The sequence below is a fragment of the Nelumbo nucifera genome, chromosome 3, assembly GCF_055504915.1.
Source record: "Nelumbo nucifera cultivar China Antique chromosome 3, China Antique-T2T, whole genome shotgun sequence".
Classification (NCBI taxonomy): Eukaryota; Viridiplantae; Streptophyta; class Magnoliopsida; order Proteales; family Nelumbonaceae; genus Nelumbo; species Nelumbo nucifera.
In genome coordinates this window covers 21,133,015-21,139,904 of record NC_142651.1, presented here as the reverse complement: position 1 = coordinate 21,139,904, position 6,890 = coordinate 21,133,015, and the positions used below count along the sequence as shown (strand labels likewise).

At 34.8% G+C, this 6,890-nt stretch overlaps 1 long non-coding RNA gene across 1 annotated transcript; it reads right to left on the bottom strand.

The window, feature by feature from the left end:
* Positions 1-2,480: 2,480 nt before the first annotated feature.
* On the bottom strand, positions 2,481-4,884 carry LOC148801005 (uncharacterized). Its single transcript, XR_016084306.1, has 3 exons — positions 4,165-4,884; positions 3,722-3,758; positions 2,481-3,610 (listed from the first exon to the last, which is right to left on the bottom strand). It is a non-coding gene; the product is annotated as an uncharacterized LOC148801005 (long non-coding RNA).
* Positions 4,885-6,890: the final 2,006 nt, after the last annotated feature.

Here is a 6,890-nt window from a genome sequence, read left to right as displayed (position 1 = left end):
CGATCGATCATTTTTTTAAATTATATAATTTTTAATGTATTTATATCAAACCCAATCCAATCCATTTACAATCCTAACCGAAGTTCGGGCCCTTAGTAGAGATAGGGGTGTTCACGGTTCAGTGCCTTTTTTGTAACGGAATCGGTACTATTGGTTTTTGGAAAACTAGTAACCGAAACTGAACCAAAGTCAATCGATTAACCAGTTGATCGTTTTGGTTAATTGTCAGTTTAGTTCATCGGTTTTCAGTTTTTTAATGTTTATAATATATATATATATATATATAATATTATATTTTAAATAATAAATAATATATTATATATTATAAATATATATTTATATATAAATGCATATTTATTAATTTATAATATATAAAATATATAGAAATATATGTATACCGGTCGATATGGTTAACTACCGATTTTCTATATTGGTTACCCAAAACTGAACTGGTACCTTCGGTTTTTTTAAAACACTGAACCAAAACCAAACCGATCGGTTTAATTAACTGATTTTTCGATTCGATTTTAATGGGTTTTTCGGGTATTTTTGCTCACCTGTAGTAGAGCCAAAAATTTTAGGTTCGGGCCTAGGGCTACTTTAAGCCTACTTTGGGCCCGACCTAACCCACATGTATTTAAATAAATGTATATTATATATATATTATTTTATATTACATATATAAATATAATTGGGTTGAGAAAGCTAACCCACCTGGACTTGCCTTAAGCCATAGACCATAGTTCTAAAACCCGGTCCATTGTCACCCCTAACCCTATTGTATCCAAGGTTTCCCTCTTGCCGCCCCTTCGAATTTCCCCCTCCCTTCCTCTTTCACGCTATCAAATCTGCTGTGCTCTGCAAGACTGCAACACTTTCACTGTAGCTTGCACCTTTCACTAACGAACCGTAGGTATTTCTCTACTTCCCCTTCTCTCTCGCGGTCTCTATCTCTCTATCTCTCAATCTCTTAGTCGAAAATTTTGCCTTGCTGCCTTGCAAGCAAGACCCTATACCTGGATACAAATACAAGAGTGAAGAAGCGACCTGCATATCTCCACCCCTCATTCTTTTAGTCGAATGGTGCAACCAGAATCGGGTTTCTCTGTGAAGCAAAAAAGAGGGGCATTCCAATGACGCGAAAGGAGTTATGGTAAGATGACAGCCGCAAACAATTGTTGCCCTAAAGTTCCTTATACAACGACCAAATTAATTGTTGCCAATTGTAGATTAGCAACAACTGAACAATTGTTTCTTATAAATATTTATGGCAACAATTATTATGAACTGTTGTTGAATTAACAATAATCAAGCACTTGTTGCCTTAAGCTTCCATACACAACAATCAAGTCAATTTGCTAATTGTAAAGTGGCCACAATTGAATAAATGTTTCTCATAAATATTTTAAGCAAAAAATCTTGTGAACTGATGTTAAATTACATCCCAATTGTATTTATAAAAAAATGTGTTAAAAATATATTACAATTTCCAAATTGCTTTCATAAATAATACAATTAACACATAGAAATTTGGTCCAATGCATCCACCCATACATCTAAAGCTATGTCTTGGGCTAAATAACCATGGTAATGAATTGATTGAAAATGATGAATAACTCATGAGAGGTTGATTCTACATCTTAAAGAACTCCAATTTTACTTTACATGTAACTATCTTGTGATGGAATACTTGGAGCATGTCTCATTCCTTCAAAAAATAAGATATAATAAGTCAAAAAAATAAAACAAAATGAATGAACATCAAGTGACCCTTCTTGCAACTTGTATACAAATTAAAGTTACATGAATCAAGTTCCAAGCCTCATCATTATTTTATAATGTAAACGTATTTCCATCAAAGCCGCTAGAGCAAACTCTACCTCTTTTTTGTAAGCTGGTATATTCCTCCACATGATTTCTATATAAAATTAAAATTACCACCGAATTGCATGCCATAGCAAGTTAGTAATGAATGAACAATGTTTTGGATCATACTTCAGAGAGCTTTTCTTATGATATAAAAGAAAAGACCTCTACAGAAAACGTGGTATCAATAGTAAAGGAGATAAGCAAATGAAGCATCACATTAGAGAAGTGGAAGCTCTTGCATTTAGGGTGAACATCTCATTTACATGAATCAAGAGATCAGAAAATGCTTTGGATGATAGTTTAGCTAGATCAAAGGTGGATAGAACAGAATTGTGTTAAGGGTATTCTGTTCCATATTAATAGATTGCAAATGTATTTTTCAGGGGAGTATTGTTTTTCGGTTTGTCTTCTTTGAGAGTAAAGAGGGGTCTACTGATTAGACCATGCTTGTGCTTTCTATCTTTTCATTTTTTTAACTTATTAACAAAGTACTTATGTGCTTTGCTACTGATCAAGATAAAATCAACACTAGATGACAATATACAATATATAACTGGCTGGCCTGATAATCACAAAAAATGAGGGAATATATGCCAAAAAAGAGATACTAATTGATCAAAAAGAAAAAAGAACACAAAAGATATGAAGTATCTTAGGGCTGAAAACCTGGGCATGGTTATCCCCATCAACCCTAAACAATTCTCCCCTTTTAGTGTGACAGTCAAGTCATTTGCTGATATTGGGATCCATCTAAATGAGCAGTTCAGATTATAGGGTAATGCCTTTGTTTCTCTAATACTGTGCCTAGGAATCTAGAAGCTACCTTTTATCAATAACACTTAAAATAGGGAAGTTAGAACCAGTAAAAAACAGATCCTGGCTGATTCCCTTGTTATATGATTTACACTGTTACTATTTAACGTCGGACATTGGGCCCCCAAACTAATTCAGATCTTGTGACATGAACTATAAACCATCAAATAGACCAGAATTCTGTTGACTGCAGTGTTTGAAGTGCAAGTCAGTGAGTTACATGGCAAAGCACTTGATCAGGATTAGTAGATTGATTAGTAAAGCTAGAAACCATTGGATAAGTCTGAAACTTGATTGATTCTTTATATTGAGATTTTCTTCTTTTTTTTGTTTTTTTCTTCTTTGTACAACATTGTACAACAAAAATAACTTTAGAATTTTGTACAACATTGTACAACAAAAACAACTTTAGAATTTTGTTTTAGGGTAAATTACAATGACCCCCCTTGTACTATTGGGGTCAGTGACAAAGTCCCCATGTACTTTTTTTTTGCGACAAAGACCCTCTTGGCCGTTAAGTCAGATGACATAAAGCGTTAAATTACTAAAATACCCCACTAAACTTTTTCTATTTTCTTTTTCTTACCCTTTTTTTCTTAAAACCTATTTAACCTAGGAAAAGGATATCTGGTCCTATAGAGGAAATTGCTTCTGAAAAATACAGAAGTGCATTGTATAGATAATTATAAAAGAAAATGGATCTATGGTCTGGAAAAATAATAAAACAGTAAGGTAAGTGTCTTACCCAGCCTTTTTGAAGAAATTGTTCAGTCCATCCCATCTAGACATGGATAAGCACCCCGTGTAAAGCCAAACAGCTAGGAACTGTTTTTAACGAACTGGGTGCAGGGTTGTGGAGGGCTTCTTGTGTCATATATGACCTTATCTTGCAAGGTGCCTCCTAATCTAAGCTTCAAAGGGGAAAAGGCTGAAAAAAGATTGGAAGAGTTCTACTTCAGATTTTCATAAAGAATGAGGAACAAAATTAATAAATTCAATCATTAGAAAGTGTTTCTTAAGTACTATCAGGTTTCTGTACCTTTCACTGCATTTAACAAAGCGTTGTTGTTAAGATCCTGTAAAGAGCATAAGAAATATGCAGATTTCAGAAAACCATCAAACTCAGAATTCATTTAATAACTTATATCAACCTTTTTTTTACCTTCACAAAAGGAAAAAGAGCTGATCATCATATTGAAAACCAAACCCAAATCAAATATTATGATTTCTGACATCCTGATCCATAATATCCCCTCAAACAGAAAAATGAGGTAGAAAAGAACAATCTTACCAAGAATAAAAACCAAAAAGGGGAGAAAAAAAAACGGATTGAGAAACCCACATTAAACAGGGTATGGGATTTGATAACAAGAACTATGGATTAATAAAATTTCCAGCCCATTTCCAGTTAAACGATATCATAATAATGTGTACTTAAATTTAGATGGAAAAAGAAATCGATAGCCAGTAGATAGAACTTACCAGATTGAGCATAGAAGCATGACCCCAGCTGCAAGTCCCATGGTCACATTTCTCTGGTGGCCACCACAGTCCATTGTGGCACAAATAAGATCATCGTCTATCCTCCCAATGGAAGCGCTTCCATTAATTAAGACAGTACCTTCAATAGTTCCACCTCCTGATACATTCTGTGACACTACTGTTATCGAACTGTAAATATAGAAAACCACCCAGAAGCGCAGCTGAAACCGAGAACCCATTACGGGATTCAGAGTTTCAATCAATGCTGAGGATTCTAATCCTTCTCAATGGGCGAAAACCCCCATGAAAGTGCAAAGCTAGTTGAATCTAAAGCTGCCCATTGGAGGAAAGGAAGAATGGTAACTGATTAGTTTCAAGATATTGATTTGTACACACTATACTCAAGATATTGATATGTACATCTCCCTTGCGACTAAAACTCATGAGGGAGAAATCTAGTGCCGTCGTGAGGCTGAAACTCGTGAGGGAGATGACCCTTGCTAGTATAACCCTAAGCTTGTGACTGAAACTCGTGAGGGAAAAATCCGTGCGACTGAAACTCGTGAGGGAGATGTCCCTTGTTACTGTAACTCGGGGCTTAGTCACAAAGGAGAAATCCATGGATTGCAAGGGAGAAATAAGGTGAGAAAACGTATAAATCATGAAAAAAGGGTTAAAATTTTTCCAGTAGTATGGAGATTAAAAAATATTGCAACGGCAAATTTTTCATCTTTTATCTTTTTGGACGGAAAGCTAATGGAAGAGAGTCTTTTCTTTGTCACAGACCCTAAAGGGGGTCTTTGTAATTTACCCTTTATTTTATTTTTTACTTTTATAAATTGTAATAATGAGAAAATTAAAATATGAATCCCAAAATTTTGGTTTTCCATTTGCTTCTTATTTTTGGTCATCTTCTCACTTTTGAATGTTGGAGCCTTGAAGGGAAAATGAAATAATCTACTAACCTCAAGTAGGGTCAACCGTAAAACTTGTTTCTAGTTAGCAAGGGTGGCAGTTTTAATCGCAACTTCATTTATGGGGTGATTGGACAGTTGAGATTGGTTTTTCATTTGACAAACCGCTAACATTATATATATATGAAAAACATCTACCAGTCAAACAAAATCATAAACGTAGTGAGTTTTGATTAATCAAAACTCTTTTGATACCATATCTTTCCTGAATCATAGATTTTCCCATGAGAATTCTAGAATTATAACACACGAGACGTTGTTCTTAGGAAATCCAAAAAGTGAGGGCCCAATGAGTGCATACTCCTCTTATGGCCCTATGAGAGTATGACCCTATAGCTGCACCTATGAAAGTAAGAAATTAAACAAAATTCTAAAGTTGTTTTGTTGCACAATGTATTTCATTTAATTTGACAGAGTTCATCATCCTACATAAACATCTCAAACGTGCAAGAAACACCTTTTATACTTGTCAATGAGAGCAAGGTTCAAAATATCGATATAAGTCAATAATCTGGTAAGGCCCAGTTAAGCCCATTGGTAAGGTGTATTAGCTTGTATTGGTGTTTTTTTTTGTATTTTTTAATTTTTTCGAATCTGGTTCAAAGGGATCGATTTAAGGCTCATGTACCCTCTGAACCATAGTATGACCCGAAACACCCCCTGTAGAGATATATAGGGAAGGCCATGATACGATACATATTCACCGATACGTAACGAAATTTTAAACTTAATTGAAAGATATTCTCAGTATACAGGATGTGCGGTGGGGGCGTGCTTACGAATTCCATTTGCCATATTGTGTCCTATGCCCATTGGTTGTGGATCCCCACGTAGCAGTTCACCATAGCCCAAGATATATATCACTTTGCAAAATAACAACTGGATTGGATCATGCATGGATGGACCGGTATAGGTTAGGTTTCACTCATGCCGGATGGATTGAAATTCAACCGAAACCCAACCCACCCAGTCGCCACCCCTACGTCATGAGCAATTAACCATCACATTAGCCCCCTTACCAGTAATTCTTTAAAAAAATCTAGGCATAAATCTTTCACAAAAATAAAACAAATATCTATTTTATTTCAGCACGTATATCTATTTTGTTTATATTCTCTTCCCTTTTTTCCATTATCTATTATTTTCTGAAACTTTAATCTCTTTTTTTTTCCATTTTCTTTTCTCCTTGTACAACCAGACAACCACGTCAGGATCAAGAAATAAAAAATCTCCCGACACCTTAATTTTAGAACCGAACTAAGGAGCGGAAGAATTTGGTTTATTATAAAATTTTCATTATATAACTCGACCCCAAAAGAAAATTCCTAACTCCACGTCTCCACCCCTGATTGATCCATTAAAAAGGAAAAGAAACAAGGTACAGCTTGCTAGCAATCGCATGGGCCACTTGATGGGCCTCCCGCCTTACAAGAAAAAACAAGGTTCTGAATTCTTCTTATGTCCTCAAAACTCTCAAAGATGCAACCGATGGAAGATAGCTTATTTTTTTGAAACATACCTAAATCTTGGAATTCTGTAGCCCATACATTGGCTCAATTTGCTATTACCCATTTTTCTTGTTTTTCTTGAGAGGATGCCCTCTTCTTGTTTTTCACCGTTGTCAGATGATTTGTAAATCGAACTTTTCATTAAAGGATTTGCCTTCAGGTTTCAAAAAAAATAAAATAAAATAAAATAAAAGTTAAAAAAAAAGAAAAAGGTAAATTTCTAAAACTCTCCTAAAGTTTTTGA